At 36.3% G+C, this 21,700-nt stretch overlaps 1 protein-coding gene across 1 annotated transcript in view; it reads left to right on the top strand.

The window, feature by feature from the left end:
• Nucleotides 1-21,700, top strand: part of LOC126760792 (serine-rich adhesin for platelets) — a 170,176-nt gene that overhangs the window by 10,105 nt on the left and 138,371 nt on the right. The gene's annotated exons all lie outside the window — the stretch shown is intronic.

Here is a 21,700-nt window from a genome sequence, read left to right as displayed (position 1 = left end):
TTATGTGCGGTGGCATGTATTCTAATGCGATGCATTTAAATGTATGCAATAAACGGAATGATTATTGTACCACTAATGTCAATTTGTACAAATGGTTAATAATTTAGAAATTTTTTTGCACAATTCAAATGAACTAATGCGAATTAGCATATTCATGTGCTTGAGTGTGGGCATGTGGGGGTGCGATAAGTGTAGGTGCGTGTGTGTGTTTGAAGCGATTTGCATTAAAACTCACTAACCTCGCTGTATTTATGTCAATTAAATGTGTCAATTATGCAACGATTACTTGCACACACACACACACACACATGCATTGAGATGCAATTCATTCCTCACTTAGAGGCAAATGGCACGAGATGGATGATTTTCACATGAAATTAGGTCAATTGCAATAAATTTTTCTGCAGCCAAGTGTAATTGACATGCAATAGTCGCAAGTTTAAACGTAATTTTTCGTTTTCGTGCGATTTTATCCATGGTGGAACCAAGCTGCCACGCCCACATCCGCGCACACATGCATGAGTGTGCCATAAAAGTGGTGAACGTGGTGGGAAGCAGTCTAGAAGAAAACTGTCAAATAAAAAATTTTACAACAAAAAATGCGCTACATAAGGAAGCACTTTTACCGTTACGTAACGGTGTGACGACATTATAAGCCAAATGCACGCTAAAAATGGGAAATTTGTGCGGCAGGCGAACGATTGCGGGATTTTTTAGCAATAATCAAAGTTTTTATTTCAGTAATTATCAGAATATATTTTTGTTTGTATGTATGTGTCTGTGTATCTCTACATATCCGTTGAATTTCTGTCGCAATTGTAACTTGCGTTGTCAATCGCCTAAAAGTGTGCTCATAATTTATGTTTACAACATAACTCGCTGTAACTGTACATTAATTACACAAACACAAACAAATCAGTGCAACTGTGTCTAGGTCTCTGGGTCACCGCTGCGCTCCAAGAAAAGCGCTATAAATACCAGTTTACATCGGAAATATATTTGTGCGATCTGTCAAAATTGAGTGACAGTTCGAAAAAGGATGGTTCGAGGGGTTGACGCGGGTGCGTTTTCATTGCTACATTTTCCGTTTCTGTGTTTTTCTACGCCTCTTCGCTCTTCTCAGGTCGCACACTGCTACTTGGAGGTTAAGTCTCTTTGTTCATGTTGAATTTAATTAGATTTTTGTTATGCCGTAACATGTTCGTGGCACGAGAAGGTCATGCATGGCATGTCTATTTTGCTACTGGCGACGCTTGGCCTCTACTCACGCCATGGTTAGACCGCGTTCTCTTTAAGTACAGCTTCACTGCTATTTTGTGGGTGGCATTGGTACTCGCTTATATGCCGGGGACATTAAAAAGTAAAATTGATTGCATGTTTTAAAGGTCGTGGCGGTTGACGGAAACAATTGAAGTGCAATTTTCAGTGAGTTGATGTGTTGGATCGATTGTCCTGAGGAGTCTCGCAGAAAAATAAGCTTTAAACCAGCTGTGTAGGAGAGCTAACTTATTAATAGATTAAGCTAAAATTGAGGTCTTTAAAGACCATGCTGGTTTTGGTGCTACTAACCTTCTTAACTCTTCTTCTTCTCAGGTCGAAGAAGATGTGCAAAATCTCTCGGATACCTTTTCTCTCATTCCGAATATAAGGGATCAGAATTCTTGGGAATAATAACAATTGTAGAGCTGCTTGAACCGGTAATCGATGCATTAGCTGGTTAAGAGCCCCATTAACTGCTTAGAGTCTTAGAAAGGCGAATGAGAGCGACAACCAGGCGTCTGGCTCAAAAAGCTACTAAAATCTGGAGACATCAGCAGAATAGCAACCGAACTTGACATCGCAGCTTGGGGGTTATCTGAATAAAGATATGTGTTCTCTAATACGACCCAATTTTGGAATAGTTCTCTGAGTAAAGATAATATTAAAGTTTTGTTCGAAGTCGAGAAATGCGAATGTTTAGTCTTATCGAAGCTCGACGGTTCTTGGGTTAAAATATTTGAAGTTCTGACCGAAGTCGAGAAATACCAAGGCTTGTTCTTATCGGAGCTCGGAAGTTCTCTGAGTAAAGATATTCTCTAATACGACGCAATTTTTGAAGTTCAGCTCGAAGTCGAGAAATGTCAATGCTTAGTCTTATCGAAGATTTAGCTGTACTCCACAGTCACCGCTATCCAGGTTGGATTGAAAAACCAGAACTGATGCTGGGGTGATTGAGCAGGCATATTTTGGGCGTTTGCTATATATTTTTTGGTCTTCTTGGAACGATAATCAGGTAATTCGAAGTTGTTCCATCTCGTTTTGTCATTTCATAGTTGGTTGTTGCATTGACTTGGTGCCAGGTTCTGAATCGATCTTGGAAGTTCAAAACTTAGTCCAACAAGTCTCAGTTTCCTCTTTCTTCATCCCGTTTTTATTTTATTATTTTACTCCGCCGCGGAAAGTTCAAAGGTTGAAAATTATAGCGATCAGTGTTTACTGAAATTTCCAAGAAGAGCTCCTCTCCTTTCATTTCTTATATTTCCAAGTAAGAACTACTTGAGCTGCATCTGAAGTACATGAAATAGAAGAATGCCAATACTGACGGTACAGCTCTGCTTCTAACTGTAAAATTCTTAATTAGCAGTTGCTTTAATTGTTTTGTTTCCAACTCTGAGAAGCAATGAAATGAGCGTTTAAAGTGTGCTCGTTTTGTTATCCGCTTTATTATTGCACTCATTTCTTCTCTTTTCACTCTTTTCTCTTCTTTCCATTAACTTCCTTACATTTTATGTAAATATTTCTCTCTACCATTGCCATTTTCTTACTCAATCCTCTTTTTCTATTTTGTTGCTTTTAAGTTTCTCTGACGAATTTCAAGTTTCTGACTTTTGATAGTTTTATTTCTTGCCTTTTTCTTGTTTTCTTTTTACAGGGAAATTCAGTTTTTGTTAACAAGTTAAATTGATTAGGAAAATGTTCACAAAAATTTACACCTGCTCAATTTCTTTTTGCTGACGGTCTGAGCAAAATTCTTGCAGCCAGAGGTACAGCCATTTCTTTTGTCCATTGTGAAGTAAATAGGAAAGAAGATTGCAAAAGTGCGCATTTACCATTCTCCTCTAACTATTTTCTACGAAAACTTGTTGAGCCAAACTTCAGGCAAACTTAAAAATGATATTTTGTCACTTGAAAAGTTGCATCTAATAATAGACTTCGGCATGCGATTGGCAATGCAGTATATAACCGGTTGCAGTTGCTATCGTTTGGATTTTTTAAACCTAGCATACATCTCAGCACAAAGATTTTTCGATTTTTCACGGTTGAATAATGAAAAAATCCATGAAATATTTTCATCATTTGGCTGTGCCCTCTCCTCAAGGATTTCGAAAACATTTTTAAAAACAATTTGAAGTTACATATATTTTCATAAAACCATATGTTGAGACATCTTCTCTGTTCATAGAGAAACTTTCTCAGCCTACTCAGCTGTGACACAAGACATCACGCGTGACTGTCCGAGTAAAAGCTGTGAAGTTTATCCTCGGTAAAATCAGAGTCTCGGAAGGAGTGCTCGGACGTTATTAGTACCAGTGTGTTATCATAAAGCTCAAAACTTTGGATTTGTGTTAGATTTTTGAGTTAAGGTCGTGCTCAAAGAGTGTTTTTAGTTTTCACACATAGCTTTACATTCAATTCAGACCAGTTCGACAATAAATATGAATATCCAGATCTCACTGCAAGCTGGAATTTGGTAAAGATCAGTGATGTTGCCCATTCGATTTTTCTTTCTCCGAATGTTCTTCCTTAATTTTCTGTTATACAAAGTGCGTTCCAAAGTAAATAGGTGACAATTCATCTATTAGAAGCGAAGTTATTGCGTTTTAAGTGTCAGTATGTTTATGTTATCGGTGCGAAAATGAGCTTCGAACAAAGAGCCAACATTAAATTTTGTTTTAAAATTGGTCAAATTTTTACCGAAACGTTTCAATTGATGAAACAAGTTTATGGCGATGATTGCCTATTCTGTAGCAGAGTGCACGAGTGGTTTCAACGTTTTCAAAGTGGTCATGAGGACATAAATGACGATCGACATGTGGGCCAATCAAAATCCGTGATCACCGGAAATTCCATCGAAACTGTGCGTGAATTCATCAAAAATCAACCGAAATCATCATTGAAATTCATGGAAATGGAATTGAACATCTCCAAAACATCGATTTATCGCATATTGACCGAACATTTGGGCTTACGAAGGGTGTGTGCACGGTTTGTTCCGCACAAATTGACGGACGACCAAAAATTGCTCAGAAACATTCGATTCAATGCTTGTGACGGATTATTTGACCAAAAATCACATTTTAGCCATTAACCACTCCCCGTATTCACCTGATATGGTACAACATGGCCAACAAGCTAAAACACTCGTTCGACATGATTTGGACCGTGCAAAAAGCTGTATTGAAGCAAGAGGAATAAAATAAATTGATTTTGCCGAAAAAAACCATTTGTTCTGTTTTTTAAGTCCTGTTTATTTTGGAACGCACTTTACTTGTATATTCCCTTATATGACCGGTCTTGAAGTTGTCTAACAGTTGTAGATCCATTTATGTTCTGTTTTTGGATTGACAGTTGTAGATCGATATTTTACTGTTCAGTTAGGACGGAATACTTTAGTGTAAATTTATATAAAGACAACTTATCTTCAGTCAAATTTATTGATTTTCTTTTATTCTTATGAAAAAAATCACTTCAGCTAAAGGATAATAGATGAACGGGGACATATTTACTTTTAATAGAGGTTCGGTGCCAAAATTGTTCTGTTTCTTTGGCACTATAACCGTGGTTCGGTCTGAGCTGTGAACAAAAAACTTTGTCAGTTGCCTCTATCCTTTTCAAGGTTACGCCAAGCACTATGCGTTTCCGTCATCCACCGATGGGTCTCGAAACAAAGTAGCTTTTCGCTGGAATGTCGTCTTTCATCTTTCTTATCGTTCACGCGGTTGCCTCTAAAGAGCTTGCGGAGAAAAGTTCTTTCGTATGCTGTAAATGATTTCTTATCTTGGTTCCTCATCGTTCAAGTTTCAGCATTATATAATAGGATTGGAATAATACAAGGTTTGTCCGGAAAGTAATAGGACTGAGTCGATTTAAAAAAATTTGTTGAACCAATCGTTATAATTCTTTAAAAACTTTCAATATAGGCTCCTTCTGCGTCAATGCAGCGCTGCCAGCGCGATTTCCAAGCATGGAAGTCATAACGGAAGACGTTCTTCGGAATAGCCTTGAGAGCCGAGTATCCGCTCTGTCGTCTCAAAAGGAAAAAAAAGATTGCTTTTTTTCTCGGGATCCTACTCAAGATTCACCTGTAATTACGTTATTCAAAAATTGGGGGTCACTTTCACACATGTTCAAATTTTCTTGGCACACTTCCAATCCCCGCAATTTGTGGTCGTCAGTGAACACTTTTGGGACCATCTTCGCGCACACCTTGCTCATTTTCCAGTGCTCCGTCGCAATGTCATGAACCACAGATTTTGATAAATTTAACATCTTATTATACTTAGGCGACGGTCTGAGTTCAAAACTTTCCGCGGCAGTCGCGGCGGAAGAAAATCAGTCCTATTACTTTCCGCACAAACCCTGGAAGAGACTTATTAGGTCTAATCTGAATGGAAGAAGCTAAGTGGATTTGGAAAGAGAGGGGTATAACAGACCGATGCGGCATCCGCGACCGATTCTCAGTCCCATGGGTTACACAGTGGACCCTGCTGTGGGAAGTAATTTTTCTTGTTAATCAGATTCTAACAATATTAGCCGTCAATTAATGCATTTTTTTCAATATATTTTTCTTTGGTGTCTTAAATTGTTCTTTTTGCCCTTAAGCCTGGTATACTTATATACTTATATAGTAGTTACATACATAAATGTGTGTGTAAATCTTACAGCGAGTTAATTAACACTAAATCACACACATGCGCGCTTACGACCAACCAATTTAAAATAGATTTACATCAGCGTCTATATGCATCTATTAACTGTAAAGCCTGTTCTGTGTGTATGTGTGTGTGTAGTGCAACGGTAGAGCTGCAATCACTCTGACCGCAGCAGACGCGCCAACAGACAACTAAAGCCACAATAATTAACATGCAACAGCAGCACAGACAGGCAACATCGACAGGCAATCGCTCGCATACACAAACACAGAAAAGCATTAACACACACACACGTGGACGCATACATTTAAACGTGGTGGCTAACCGAAAGTTACTCGTAAGCTGATAGACAGGCGCTGGCTGCTGTTATGGTGGTGGAACACCAAAGCGTTTGCTGTTGTGTTGTATGTGTGTGGGTGTGTCAGTTTATGCGTGCAATTGTGTGAACGAGTCTGCGCCGCTGATCCTTTGATGCTATAAAATTGAAATATTCTAAGAGGAGCTCAGCAGGCGTTGCTCGCTCATATCTACATGCATATGAGTGTGTGTGTTATACTAATCTCTATTTGTGTGCTGAGTGTCATTGAGAATTGAATTAAAAATCTGTCGCACATATGAGCGGGAAAACCATTTGCATACGCTCACACACACACACATACAATTAAGTTTAAAGGATGATAATACCCTAAATAGGGGATATTAAGGTTGCCATGTAATTTGTAACGCCCAGAATAAAACGTTGGATACCCAATGAAGTATATATATATATATATATATATATATATATATATATATATATGTATACATGTATATGACGCGTAAAAACCCGAGTTCGTGTACGTCTGTCCGTTCGCTGTTCGGCCGTCTGTTTACATTCGAAATAGTGCCTCGCTTTTTGAGATATCGCTCTGAATTCTTGCACTCGTCGTTTTCTCGCCCAGAAGCTGCTCATTTGTCGGAAAGGCCGATATCGGACCACTATAGCATATAGCTGCCATACAAACTGGCGGATCAAAATAAAGTTCTTATATGGAAAACTTTTTATTTGAAAAGATATCCTGACGAAATTCGGCACATATTATTTTCCAAAGCAACACCACATTCTCTGAACAAATCGTTCAAATTGGATCACTGTATGATATACATAGCTGCCATACAAACTGGCCGATCAAAATAAAGTCCTTATATGGAAAACTTTTTTATTTGGCGAGCTATCTTCACGAAATTTGGAGCAAATTATTGCCAAAGACCGCGCTACAATTTTTGAAAAATTTATTTAAATCGGGCAACTATAGCATATGACTGCCATACAAACGGGGCGATAATAATCAAGATAAAGCTCTTTCTATACCCAATGTGCATAAGAAACGCACCCGAGAAGGGTATTATGCTTCGGTATAGCTGAAGTTAACGTATCTACTTGTTTTTTATGTTGTTAGTGCATGGTGTGCGTGTGTGCGCGGTTGCCAACAAAGCTTTTCGAACTTGCCACCAACTGCTGCACTAACACGCTTTTAATCTGCGCTCACACTTACGCTTCATCAGTGCCGCCACTACATATGAGTCTCATATGGCACCTCGGAGTGAATTCACACACAGACACCCAAACAGAGAATGAGCGCTGTATTTGATAGTGCGGAAATTACTAACGGTACTGATGCTGGCGCCAGTTAAAACCAGACAGACGGAGTCTATTAGTTGACTCGAAGGAACGCAGCTGCTTTAGTACAGTAAGGGAGTGTGTGAATGTGTCAAAGAGAGAGCAAGAGTGAGCGACTCAGCAGCGGACTCCTTATGCTTTACGCTATGCCTGTTTCCTTGGCCGGCGGCGTGGTTGTGTATGTGTGTGCTTGTTGTTGCGACGCGGAAATTGTATTAAGAAGGAAATGAGTTTACCACTGCATTACTCACCAGCTCACCGACTCACCTAACTAACGGTCTAAGTGACTAAATTGTCTGCATGGCAGTCTATTGGGTTAAGTGCCTCACTGGTGGCGCTATGATTGATATTTTTGAAAATGCTTGAAAGCAATATTAAATATGAATGATAAAGTGCCAATACAGTACATATTACATACATATTTTATATGTTCGTGTATATGGGTGTATTTTTGTTGCTGAAGGTGTGTGCTAAGTGTTGTTTAATGGGATTTCAGTTCGCCTGAAATAATTTGGTCATGGCAAGTGAAATTGACTAAATTCGGCAGGAAATTGAGTTGCAGTTTAGCCAAGATTGCTGAAATATAAAATTTATAAATATTAAAAAAAAAAATTATTTTGAATTAATGTTTTTTTGTTTATTTTTTTTGTCTATTTTTTTATTTTGAATTTTATTTTTTTTATTTTGAATTTTATTTTTTTAATTTTTTTTTTTATATTGCTTTAGTTGTATTTTTATATCTAAAAATTTTTCAATGCTTGATAAAAGCCTTAATTTTCTTCAAAAATAATTTTAAACGTTATTTTTCCTAAATTAAAAGTATTATTTTTTTAAATAAAATTTACTGTGAATTTAATTTTTTTTAATGTATTTATTTGTTTTTTTTTTATTTTTTTTTATTTCGAAGTTTATTTTTTTTAATTTTTTTAAATATTGTTTTAGTTGCATTTTTATATGTAGAAATTTTTCATTGCTTGATAAAAGCCTTAATTTCCTTCAAAAATAATTTTAAACATAATTTTTGGAAATTAAAAATTATATGTTTTATTTAAAAATCGCTTTAATTCAGGTAAAAATTTTGCTTAATATTAATTATTATTTCTATTTATTTTGTGTTGTATTTGACTACATTGTACCTTCTCTTATAGTTAGTGTGTCATAATTTTTTCTTAAATTATATATTTTAATTATATTTTTCTCAAGCATTCTTGCCAACGTAAGCAGCTTTTTCAACTATTTGGTAAAATTTTATTATTAAATTATTATTCTTGAGTATTATTTATGTTTGTATAAATTTTCCCGCTTTTTAATGATTTAAAATTTTTTAAAATTTTTTTTATTATTTTATTTTTATTATTTTCTATTTCAAAATTTTTTATTATTTTATTGCTTATGCATACATATACCTATGTATGAATGTGTGTATGTGCATTATATAATTTCTTGAATTGAAACAATGAAAACTTGCTTCTTCACGAAGCACTTATAAATATTAAATCCTTTGGCAACCGCATTTACCGTTAGCCTACTTTCTGTTGTTGTTTTCGATAGGTATCACAAAATTGAATTGAATTCGGTTTAAGTTCTCACATCAATTTTTCAGTGACTCCGCAAAACACTGCGAGAGGAAATAAATAAAAAACCGTAATAAAATTCTCGAAAAATGTAAAAAATATATAAAATTTCAAAATATTTTAGGCTAGATGCATATGTATGCTTGTATATGGTATATGGAGCTCATGCGCTCGTATTTCTGCCAGAGGAAACAAATAAATTGCTTTAATTGATTTATTTCGTCTGCGCGGTTGCCAATTTCCCAGGCATGCCACGCAGCCGGAAAAGGCAGTTGGCCACACTAAAAGTTCAATTGGTGTAAAAAAAAATGGTGGCAACGTATGTTATTTGATTTTTCCACCGGGAATATTTTTATTCATATAAATTCCCTTTTTTGGTTATTTATTTTTGATAATTTAATTTAATTTTTTAACAAGTTTTTCTATTTACATTTATAGTTTAAATATAAAAATAAAATTATTATTATTTTCTTTTTAAAAATGTAATTTTTTTAAATTTTATTTTAAATAATTTTTTTTTTTTTCAATTTTTTAATTTTGTATTAAAATATATTTTTTTTGTGAATTTTTTACTTTATTCCATATTACAAACTTTTTTTTATTGCTCCTATATAAGTATATTTTTAAAATTAGTATCTAATTTTTGTCCAGAGTTTTATTTTAATACTCCTTTTTGTAATATGTTTTCCAAATATTTTAAAAATATTTTTTTTAATTTGGTTTATAAAATTCTGGTGTGTTTTCGCATAGTTTTTTAATATTTATTTATTTTATTAATAATTTAATATATATTTATAATATTTTTTTAAATACTTCTTATTCATAATGTTCTTAAAGTATATATTTTAATAATTTTTGTTAGTATATTTTCTAATAATTTTTTTTAAATATACTTTTTATTATTTTTTTTAATATTTTATTTTTAATATAGTTTCTAATAATTTTTTAAACATATTTTTAAATAATTTTTCCATAATTTTTTTCGTATTATTTTTTCAACAACTTTTTTTAGTTATATTTCCCGCAATTTTATATTTTTTTTGATTTTTTAAATAGTATATTTTAAGTACAAAATTTTTTTTTTTATTTTTTTGTTTATATTTTTTATAATATATTTTTTTAATTTTTTAAAAAAAATTTTAATGATTTTTTTAAATATTGTATGTTTTGCAATTTTTCGATATTAGTAAATTTTTGTATTTTTTAAATACAATTTTTTCAATATTTACCCTCATGTAAGCCATAAATTTTGTACTGACCCAACGCAGCGAGCACAAAATCCTGCAGAAGCAGCGCAAAACAAGAAAGAATAAAAAAATATTGCTGCATAAGAGATCGAAAGCGAAATGGGCAGTACACATGCTCACACATGTACATGTGTATGTATGTGGCGCTTACGGTATCTATGAATAAAATGTGTGTGTAAGATGGCAAGCAAACAAGCGCAGCAGTGAAAGAGAAAAATGAAAATTTACACCAAAAAGGAAGTTTGCAACATTTTTGCGAATTTCGGTGGGAAATGTACAGCTGTTGCAGTAGCTGTTGTTGCCAGATGATTGGTGAGGCAACTGGGCTCGAATTGTTTGCGCCTATTGAACCGCCCGTGCAGTGATCGCCTGTTGGTATTTTCAATTAAAATTAATACAAGCGGCTGACATGTCCCACGAGGCATTTGTGATCGCCTGCCAGCCGAGCAATGTACAAATGAAACGAGCAAATGAATGAAAATGATGGGGGAACGAAAAAATGACAAAAAAATAAAAGATAATGAAAAAACATGAAATGGAAACATGCAAGAAAATAAAAATAAATGCAGACAAGCTAACGCGCCTCAAAATATGCAATGCGCGCACTTAATTGTTATTCAATACACTGGGGAAAATACATGTATATTTGTATGTGTGCGTGGAAAAAAAGTAAAGGCATGCGAAAATTGTCGATTTTAGTTGATTAAACTACTGGCGGAAATGGGGCGCTAAATGTCAGATTTTTTAAACAAAAACGGCGAAAATTTTTTTTTGGTGAAAATTCGCTTTAATTTAGCACACATGTGCGTAAATTAAATAAACAGGCGTTCAAATTGAATTTTGATTATATTTGCAAGCATTTTTATTGAAGTCAAAATACTGAAAAAAGTTTATAAAGCTTTATAATCCCTAAAAAGCTACGCCTTGAAATCGTTGACTCGAATCTGGTTTTGGGCCCTTAGTCTCTTCGGCGAATTTCTTTATTATTTTCTCTGATTTTTGAACAGCTGTAACCTTTTTTCAAATATCCCAAATTTATTTTTTTTTTTTGGTTAAACGAAATCTCCCCTTTCCAACACTATCTGGTATGACACAATGAGATTGGCAGCACTGGAAATATACGACTGAAATGACATTTATTGACAAAATACGAAAAGACTTGTTCGACTACCCAATGTACATATGTATAAGAATATTGTAACGGTAGCGCAACCTTCTCCACCGCAAAAAGAAGCCACATTTTCTCACAAAAATTCCAAACTAACCGCAACAAAAGATATTATAAAAAATAACTGCAATGTAATATCTTTAAAATGATCTGACAGGGGAAGTAATTTCGCTGACTTTTTCATTTTCTACTCTCGAGATTATTTTTACGCAAATTACGCCAGGCGGCGGATATGCGGGAATCTCTCATGGAGCGGACGCGTGAATGGGCGCTTAAGCGGAATGTGATGCGCAGTGACTGGCGGGTGCACCCACTACACACACACACGCCATGCTCAGTCGCATGCACGGTGGCAACAACAATAACAATAGAAAGAATATCCGCGTTACAGCGGCATCAAGAATAACTACAACAAATTTCTAGAGCGTCAGTTGCGATGCAATCAGCAGATGGCTGGCAGCAGACAGGCGAAAACGATGCGCGCTTTGAGAGCAATTCGCGAATGCACTGGCAAGTAAACGCTCCGCCGTGCGCGCACGTGTGTGTGTGTGTGCATAACTGCATATTCAACTTGTGCTCATACATGTCTGCGGCATTCATAGCAAATTGCATGCATTTAAAAATTCTTATCACCGCATACATCTCCATTCAAATGACTCGCAGCGCGTGCATATTAAAGTGTGTGTGTGTGCGTGAGTATGTGAGTGTGAGGACTTTTTATGTCCCTTGCCAAATAGTACTCTTTATTTGGCCTTTCCAGTGTGGGTCCACGTATTTGCTGATTTTGCCATTTCGCGACATAATACATAACAGTAATTTTGTAAGTTTTTTTTACAAAAACATAATCATATAACATATACATTAGGGTGGGTCAGAAAAAAAGAAAGTATTTTTTTTTTAATTTTTCCACTACTATTTTCATTCTCCAGGAACATGTTGCTACAGAGTATAATAGCTTTGTTGTTTTGTTCACATTATTCCATCAGTTTAAAACTTGTTTGGTTTCTCGACGAAAAGCTGCGACAAGTAAGTTTCATAGGCTTCTCTTGAAGCTAACTTTACTCCATTAAGGGAGTTCTGCATTGACCGAAACAAAAGGCAGTCCGATGGTGCAAGGTCAGGGCTATATGGTGGATGCATCAAAACTTCCCAGCCAAGCTCTCGCAGTTTATGCTGAGTCATCAAATATGTGTGTGGTCAAGCGTTGACCTTTTTCCCACATTATTGTCGTATTTGATCCACCCCTCGTCTCCTGTTACTATTCGCTTCAGAAATGGTTCGATTTCATTTCGTTTCAGCAAAGAGTCGCAGGTGTTAATTCGGCCCCTTAAATTTTCCACAGATAATTTATGTGGTACCCAAAAATCGAGCTTTTTTTGTACCCAGCCTTTTTTAAATGGTTCAAAACCGTTTGATGGTGAATGTTAAGTTCCTTAGCGATGTCATGGCTGCTTATGTGGCGGCCCTGCTCAATCTTTTCCATAATTTCATTGCCTTTTTCAACGATAGGTCGACCAGATCGAGATGCATTTTTCGCCTCAAAATTTCCAGAACGGAAACAATCGAACTATTGTGGGCTACACGAACTGATACAGCATCGTCTCCGTAAACTTTACAATTTTCATTGGTGGCTTGCGTGGCATTCTTCCCTTTTTTATACAAAATTTTCAAAATATAGCGAATTTCATCATTATTTTGACTTTTTTTCAACTTCCCCGAATTTAATTTTTTTGTTAAGGAGTCAGTAAGGTAATCTGGCCTGTCTTTTTGACATTTGTTTTCATAGAAATTTTTATTCTACAGTAGAACTTTTTTCACATATCATGAGGTATATCGTAGAGTGTATAAACAAATTGTATGAAACACAAAAACCCAATTTATTCTTAAAGAGTACGTGAATGGTTATCGTCCCCACTATAATCATGAAAAAATGTTGATAAATTTTACATAAATTTTGTCATAACATTGTCAATAAGTTATAAAAAAAATGAATGAAACATTTAAAAAAAAATTAAGCAAATCGGTAGAGTAGTTCGACCGGAATCAGGTCCGCCAGTTTAAAAAAGTGTTTTTTGAGAAAAACGCGTTTAAAGTTTGAGGTGTGCACTACGAACACCCCGAACGTCGAGCAGTATTGTTATTTTTGGACGTTTTTTGAAACCTTCCATGGTTATATTATATTTCTTCAACAAGTGCTCACGGCGCTGGAGAACCACATTTAGGAGGTATCCAAGCTGATGTCAAACCTAGTAGGTCTCAAGTCTCTGACCTAGTCCGACTAATTATAAGTTACATTTATTTTCCTCACATATAATTACGATTCTGCAAAAAAATGCAATTAGTCTTCATGCCGAACGTGTTGCAATGTGTAATGCACACAACAACAATAAGGAAACTCGCTGTAAGCATTAAAGCAGCAATAATAATTAACACTCTACCAGTCACCGCAAAAAAAATGAAAATAAAAAAGCTAAATATTATGGCGTCAAAGCAGGAGAACGTGCCGCGGCTATTGGTCAAACAACAACTCTGTAATTACCAAGCGCCACTGAGCTACTGCGCTAGCAAAAGTTGCGAAAAGTAAAAACGAGAAGCGGGAAAATAGAAAAAAATAACAAAAAAAAAACTGTCAGCGCGTACGGAAAAGCGTTGAAAATGCAGCGAGATAGAAATGTTCAGTGTTTTCATGTGTGTGCGTGATTACTCCTATGTGTGTGCGCGTGTCAAGCTTCCGCAAAAACCAAATGCAATCAAAAGCTCTGTCGAAAAAATGCAGCAAAGCCGCAAAAGTGTGCGCTTTCTAATTCAAGTAGCGCTTCACACATGTGTGAATGTATGTATGCATGTAGGCGTGTCCATTGTTCAACTGTCCGCGAGCTGAAAAGCAAGATACATCCAAGTGACGTTTTGAGGCCAAATAACAAGTCTCTGATCCATCTGCCACACAACAGCTGCCGCGCGGCTTAGCACTGTCGTGGACTTATTGACATTAATTGCTAGCTAACCAGTTCGCTAACTGCCAAATGGAAGCACAAATCAGACTCTCATCGGCGAGCGGCCTCACATTTCACTTAGTGCAGCAGCTCAGCGGTGAGATGTCAGCTGTTTGGACTTGTTGCGGAAATTTGCGGACATTTTTGTGCGAAATTTGTGCTAGTCAAATGTTCAAACTTTCATGGAAATCATCAAAAAAATCACTCTGGCTCACTCAGATCCACGCTACGCGCTTGCTTGCTGGCGGTTGAAATGCTCTGACTGCTTGTTTGCTGACATTTGACCCGTCACTGTTGTAGCTTAATATACGGCTTTGTTGCTTTTCAATTTACAGTTTTGTTGTAATTTGTTTAGTTGCTTGATTGCCAATACTGACTTCGTTGATCTAGCTGTGCGGTACTCACTTATTTACCTGTCTATTTGTGGTAATGGAATTAAGACCCGGAATTACGAATATATTTTGGTATTTATGTTATACTTCTTTATCTGTTGCATAGATTTTCCAATCTTCCAGAACAGAAGTCATCCGATTTCGAATAGCTAACAGATTTTGGGTCGGAATCGTTACCGCTTTGAGTTGGCTTGGAGGATTTGCTGATTTCAGAGACATTTACAACTCGTCGTAGCGGTCCAAAAAAGTTGTATTTTTACTATCGCTATAGTAAGCTATATAAGATGAAGAAAGTCATCAGCCGTCATTCGAATTCGTCTTTGAACTAGGGCACTTCTGTTTTACAAAAATATCAGCTCGGACAACAAGAATTCAAGGGAAAACTAAGACTTGCATTAGTGCCAAATATTTGTGCATTGAAACTTCTTATACCGAGCCTATGTCAATACTAATGTCTAATCCATGTTTTGCTTTTTAGTCGAAGTTTCTAATTGTATGGACCTCTTATATTGTAACCTATTGCTTTCACTCAGTTTCCTGTCTTTCCAGACCATTGCTTTGCCTAACTTTCTGAAAGTCAGAGCAGTCCTACCTCGTCCCCTATTGCCTTAATGTTCATAAGACATATACTCATACGCGGTTATAGCCGAGTTAACAACAGCGCGCCAGTCGTTTCTTTTTTTCGCAAGGTTACGCCAATAGGAAATGCCAAGCGAAGCCAGGTCCTTCTCCATCTGGTCTTTTCAACAGAGTGGAGGTCTTCCTCTTCCTCTGCTTCCCCCGGCGCCCCGGTTTTGACTCGAAAGTCTCATCTCTACGTACGTCATGACCTAGCCGCGCAGCCGCTGTCTTTTGATTCGCTGAATTATGTCAATGCCGTCGTAGATCTCATTCGCTCATCGTTCCATCGAATACGATATTCACCGTGGCCAATGCGCAAAGGACCATAAATCTTCCGCGGAACCTTTCTCTCGAAAACTCGTAATGTCGACTCATCAGGTGTTGTCATCGTCCAAGCCTCTGCACCATATTGCAGGACGGAAATTATGAGTGACTTATAGATTTTGGTTTTTGTTCTTCGAGAGAGGACTTTTGTAGATTATGAGTGAAACACTTGTCCATTGCCATAAAAACCAGTCTTCACAAAAAGAGCTGTCTTTACTTTAAAGGTTATACTTAACTTACTTTCTATATGAGGCTTTTGAATAAGCCGGGAAGGATTTGTCGATTTTGCTTTGTTCTATTCAAATGTGGGGATGTCTATATTAGATCTTTAGGCAACTAGGATAATACATTTTCAGAAATTAAATGGCTAGTTCTTCCTGAGTTTCGCAATATGCTGCCTCTGCTCAAACTTCAGCAAAGGAATATAAAAAAGTTTTCAAAAAAACATTAGCCCTAGCGTCTCTTTTCGGCAGCTTTACTCTATTGAGCCGCCGTTTTTTTAAAAGTGATTTCATAAGTTCGGTTTTTAGGTCAGCTTATACTTTCCTCCTTAGCTTCAATACATATGTATATGGTTTTATGTCTTCAGGGTTAAGCTCCCATATTTTTCGGTTATTTGAAGCGGAACGCCTGAATATTTTCCATCCAAAATACGCTTAAGCAACCACTCGGTGCTACAGTTTTAAGCACTGCATTATTTTAGTCTCTTCAAAGCTCATTGCCGTTCTCCAACGCCATAAAGCAGCCTCAACAACTGCTAATCCACTTCAGAGCTGCCGCTAATGAACAGCCCTAGGCCACACCCAGACACTCACATAGCGTAACCACATGTGGCCCAGCATAGACATTACGAGCTCATTAAAGCATTTGAAAGCTCGCACTTCACGCGTCGCCCACAAGGTCGTGTTTGCAGTCGCGGTGGCAAGGTTGACACACGTTAGCGCCCTCTGTGCGCTTCTGCACACCTTTTTTTGCGATAATGAACTTTTTAATGCAGTTAACATAAAGCCGCTTGTTTTACCATTTCTTTGCTCTGCCTGCCGCATTGCCTTGGATCATGCAGAGTGCTGTTAGTCGCTAACGATTATAATCGCTTAATGAGATAAATAGTATGAAGAACTACACAGCCGGCAGCTGCGAGAGTGTGAAATCCCATTTGAGTGCGAGAAAGTAGGAAATTAGCTGTCGGAAATGCAATTTTGCGTTTGAAAGGCAAAGCGCGAGAATAAATTGGTGAGAAAATGTTTCGGAGGCGTCTTTTTAATCGCGGTAATGAGTTAAAGCTTGGAATGATAAAGAGTAAAAATATAAATATAGCGCTCACGGCTTTGCTAAACTCATTTCATATGTTGGGTAGATTTTCCTTTGCTTCCAAGAAATATTAGATCTGCACTCGAAGGTTCCTCATTGACGCCTGAGGAGTATTTGTGGCGTGCTTATATGGACCATCCTAGAACAGGGATGAAAGTAGAAGTAACAAGTTTGACTTCATCAGATTAGTTAGCCAAACACTGCCTAGAAATTTCTTCCAACATAAAGCGAAAGAGTCGATCCTTTGGTAATTTCTAGAGAACTCACAAGCAGTACATTAGACTTCCAGCCTATCAGGTCGAATTTAAAAATACAGCTCGGAGTTTAAAGACCGTTTATTGTTCTTGCGATTGCGGGGCAATCCAGGAATATGTAAATAATATGTGCTCTGGTGTTTCTCTACTTTGTCGCAGAAGCGACACTTATCAGTGAAACAGTAGCCTAGTCTGTGCAGATGACACCTGAGCCTGCAATGAGCTGTATGAAATCTCACAAGCTCAATTTCTTTCTCGCAAGAGCGATTAGTTTTTGAACAGTTTTGTATCGAACACCTCCAAAAACAGCCTCTGTTGCCATGGCCAGGTACTAGTTACCAGTGGCGTTTTCTACTGACCTTTTCCTCTTTCTGTACCTCCTCTCATAAAGTGTGGGGTCTCACAGTGAAGAACGGTTCCGGTCCTATCGGATTGGTTGGCTAGCTCATTTCCATGGATGTCTCTGTGCCCAGGGATCCATAGTCGTTCGTATAGAAGTAGTCGGAGTTTTGTGGTTCTAAGCAATATTAGCCGGAGAGTGTCTTTTCTTAAGTTGGTCATATCAATTTTAGACCCATAGGTTGAGGGCACCCTGGCCCCACGCATTCAATGGAAGAACCAAGTGTAGACGGGTGCCTACACATAGGATGTAGAACTAGTGCGACCTCGCAAAGTTTGAAGGCATTTATTGAAGTTTTGTTTTGTCGGACCGAACCGACCCACAGCGTTGTAGTAGCAGAGGAAAAGTCATATCAACATCGACGTCCTATGAGCTCGGTGATACTATGTGAGCTAGAGAAACAGAGCTATAATCGTACCCTGACCTAAAATACAGCATTCGGGTGCACAACTGTGAATTATTTATTATTTTTTTTGTTTTATATAATTTTTTTTAATATTTCGCAAACTTTTCGGTGTTTTATGCAGTCACGCACAATCCGTTTAGTTACTGTTGTTGTGATTGTTGCAACTACGGCATTTATTGTGGTCTTGTTGAGGACATTAATTAAAATGCCGCTCTCTCGGTGGCTTTCAAATATTTTCCTACTAAAATCGTTCACCAGTTTTCCAGCTAAAATGTTGCACGCGTGTTCACGTGGCGGTGAGTGTCATCGCGTCGCATGCATGACCGTGCGTAGTATGTGTTTTGCATGCCACAATGGCTACTGTGTCGAAATTGGTCTTTCGGCGGCGCTGGTCGCCGTGTAAATGCGTAAATTTCCATCAAAATTTGTTAACTCACCACAAAATTTGCTGTGATCAACCGAATTGACTAATAGCCAGGCGGGAATTTAACGGTGCAGAGGCACTTGTGTACGCTGCAAATGCAATTTGTTATGCCGTTGCTCATGTGATGGTTAGTTTTTGGTGTTTTTTGAATATCATGGGAGAAAATTTACTTCCACAGTTTGGTATATGAAAGTTTTAAAATTTCTGAAACGAAAAAGGAACAAAATTAACCGAAAAGTTATTGCTTGTTTTATATCAAAAGTGGTTTAGTATGTTTAGTGAGAGTCCTCGGATGCCCTAAAATATTATTTCAAAAATATATATATGCTTTTAAAGCTTTCAAAAGCTCTTAGAAAGCTTCTCCTTATATTTGAAAGACTCGTATAAACCTCGAAACCCTCAAAAGCAGCGAACTTACTTTAAAACTTATAACTCTCTTGAGAAAGACTGAAAATCTCACTGCGAAACTCAGAGCATTTATCCGAGGTATAGAGATTTTCGATATCAGACTTTTAAAAAGAATTCGAATAAGCGCATAACTAGATTTCCGCAGCATTTAGCACGACAGTCGCCTCGACTCCACGAATCGTTGAACTGCTTCGAATCGACCCGATTTTAATACGATGAATCGTATAGCATCGGATTACATTTATATATTCGTTAAAACAACTTCTTATTCAAGAATTATATTTTTCCCCAATATTTAGTAGAGTCCTTAGATATTTTCTTTATATCTGCTCTCGCTTTCTTTCTTTAGTTTTAATCTAATTGTCCTCAACTCAACTTTTGTGCACCTTGTTGCACACACACACCACAAACTTTTCCGAGAATAATTTCTCATATTCTTTTCTTAGCTCGAGCATCCGTAAAGCCTGTAAAATATCACTAAAGCTGTCAGACAAACAATATTGACCGGAAAACTAATCGCATTATCAGAAGTGTGCCAGCGTCAGCCAGAAACCGAAAGTGAGTGTGCGTTGTGGCAACGCTTACAAAAATAAAATACCATAGAATTTGCTACTCATGAAAAAATAGCGATAAAAATGCGTAAGGAGGAGTGTCACAAAATCGCTTCCGCGCTTCATTGCCCTCGAAAATGCTGACAAATTTATTGAAATTCGTGCCATAAAAATTCTTGCAAAAGTTGTCTGCAAATATGTAAATTTGTAGAAAGTTGATTTTCGCTTTCCTTTTATGGATATCCGGCTTAGCTTCGTCTGAATGCTGCATTTCTATTAAGCTGTCAGGCGTAGTACGCTAGTGCTGTTGGCGGAAATATTTAAAATGTTGACACAATTCTCTAAACTTTTGCCTCAGGTTGTATTGGAAAATATTTTTTTTGGAAAGAATCATGACCTTCTGTATTATAATATTCTATTTAATAATTTTTAACAAAATATGCGCACTTTCATAGAACAATTCTCGTTTCAAATGCTATTGAACTTGTGGAACACTTTTTACTTGTTATATTCAGTTAATTCGTGAATGAGTTTAGTGTCTCGAAATATTGTAAGCATATTAGCTCTTCGCAATTCGTATTTGCTCTTATTAGTATTTAAACAAAACGTCGTTGAACTTGTGGAACACATTTGAAGATTTTTAAGGCTATATATTTTTATAAATAGATCGCCATAAACAACGTTAAGATCTATAGACTTCATTGGTTACGTTTCTTAACATTTTAATATTTTTAACAAAAAAAATCGCCTTTTTATAAGACAACCCGATACAAGTGCTATTGAACTTTTGGAACACTTTTTTTCGAAATTTTGAGAGCTGTGTATTTTGTTTAAACATAGTGCTATAAAGTCCATTAAGATTTATTAACTTCATTGGTTACTTTTCTTAACTTTATTTAACAATTTTTACAAAATTTTTACCAATATAAATCCGGTCTTTTATAATCTAATTTCAGTTTTAAAGACTATTGAACTTGTGGAACACTTTTTGCTTATATTGTGCGGTTTTCTTGTAGAAGTTTAGTATCTCGAAATATTGTAGGCATATTTGTTTTTCACATTTCCTATATGCTGCTCTTTGTATTTGAATTTAGAGGTATTGAACTTGTGGAACACTTTTGGATAGTTGGAGAACTGGGTATGTTTTTTAGCTATAATACCAGCGAGGCTGTTATGAGTCAATCTTTACATTATTTATAACATTTAATGTCATATTTATAATGTTTGATATTCTATTTGACATTTTCAATCAAAAAAATTGGCACTTATTTTTGACAATGTTGTCATAAAGTTCAGTTGAACTTGTAGTGGAATTTTTTCAGTTAATTTTTTAAGAAGTTGAGTGGTTGCTTTATAATACTGTCAGTGTCTATACAAAATGCTACTGAACTTGTGGAACACCTTTTGCATTTTTCTTAATTGTGGCTTATAAACTTTTTATCTTTTTATAACTTGTATATTTACGCTTTTTTAGGAGAATGTTGATATTGCAAACGTATTATGTCACAAATAACTTGTTCTGAACTTATGAAAGACTTGCGGGCTATTTTAGCTCACATTTAAAAAATAGTTGGTTTTAGAATTACGTAAAGTAGTATTTTTAGTTCATTTTAATAGCTAAACCATCACTAGTTATTTAATTTGTATTCAGTAAAATAATTGCCAATCGTCAAAAGGTCGACTGTGCTTCGTAAGGTCTACGAAAAATGTGTTGAACATGTGGAACACTTTTAAGAAAACTTAAGTTGCAAAGAAAAATAAGTTTAGCTTCTTCAATTATTCAAAGGCACTTCAAGTGAGTGTACCTATCATCAAATGTCTGTTTGAGCGTATTTTCGTGAATAAAAATTAGAAATTTATGCACAAGCTCAAATACATTGATGGCAATTTTCAGATGCGCACAAAAGAGTCTGCCGAAAATAGTGGCAATAACCAGACAGACATTCAATGTTTTCTAATAAAACCTGCCAGCTGAGACCATAAATTCATCCGTAGTATAACTTTGCCAGTGGAGAGATTTTTCGTTTGCATTTGTCAAGCTTCTTGCACATTGCC

This window comes from Bactrocera neohumeralis, chromosome 5, assembly GCF_024586455.1.
Source record: "Bactrocera neohumeralis isolate Rockhampton chromosome 5, APGP_CSIRO_Bneo_wtdbg2-racon-allhic-juicebox.fasta_v2, whole genome shotgun sequence".
NCBI lineage: Eukaryota > Metazoa > Arthropoda > Insecta > Diptera > Tephritidae > Bactrocera > Bactrocera neohumeralis.
Note: the sequence above shows the minus strand (reverse complement) of the source record. Positions and strands in the feature narration are given on the sequence as shown.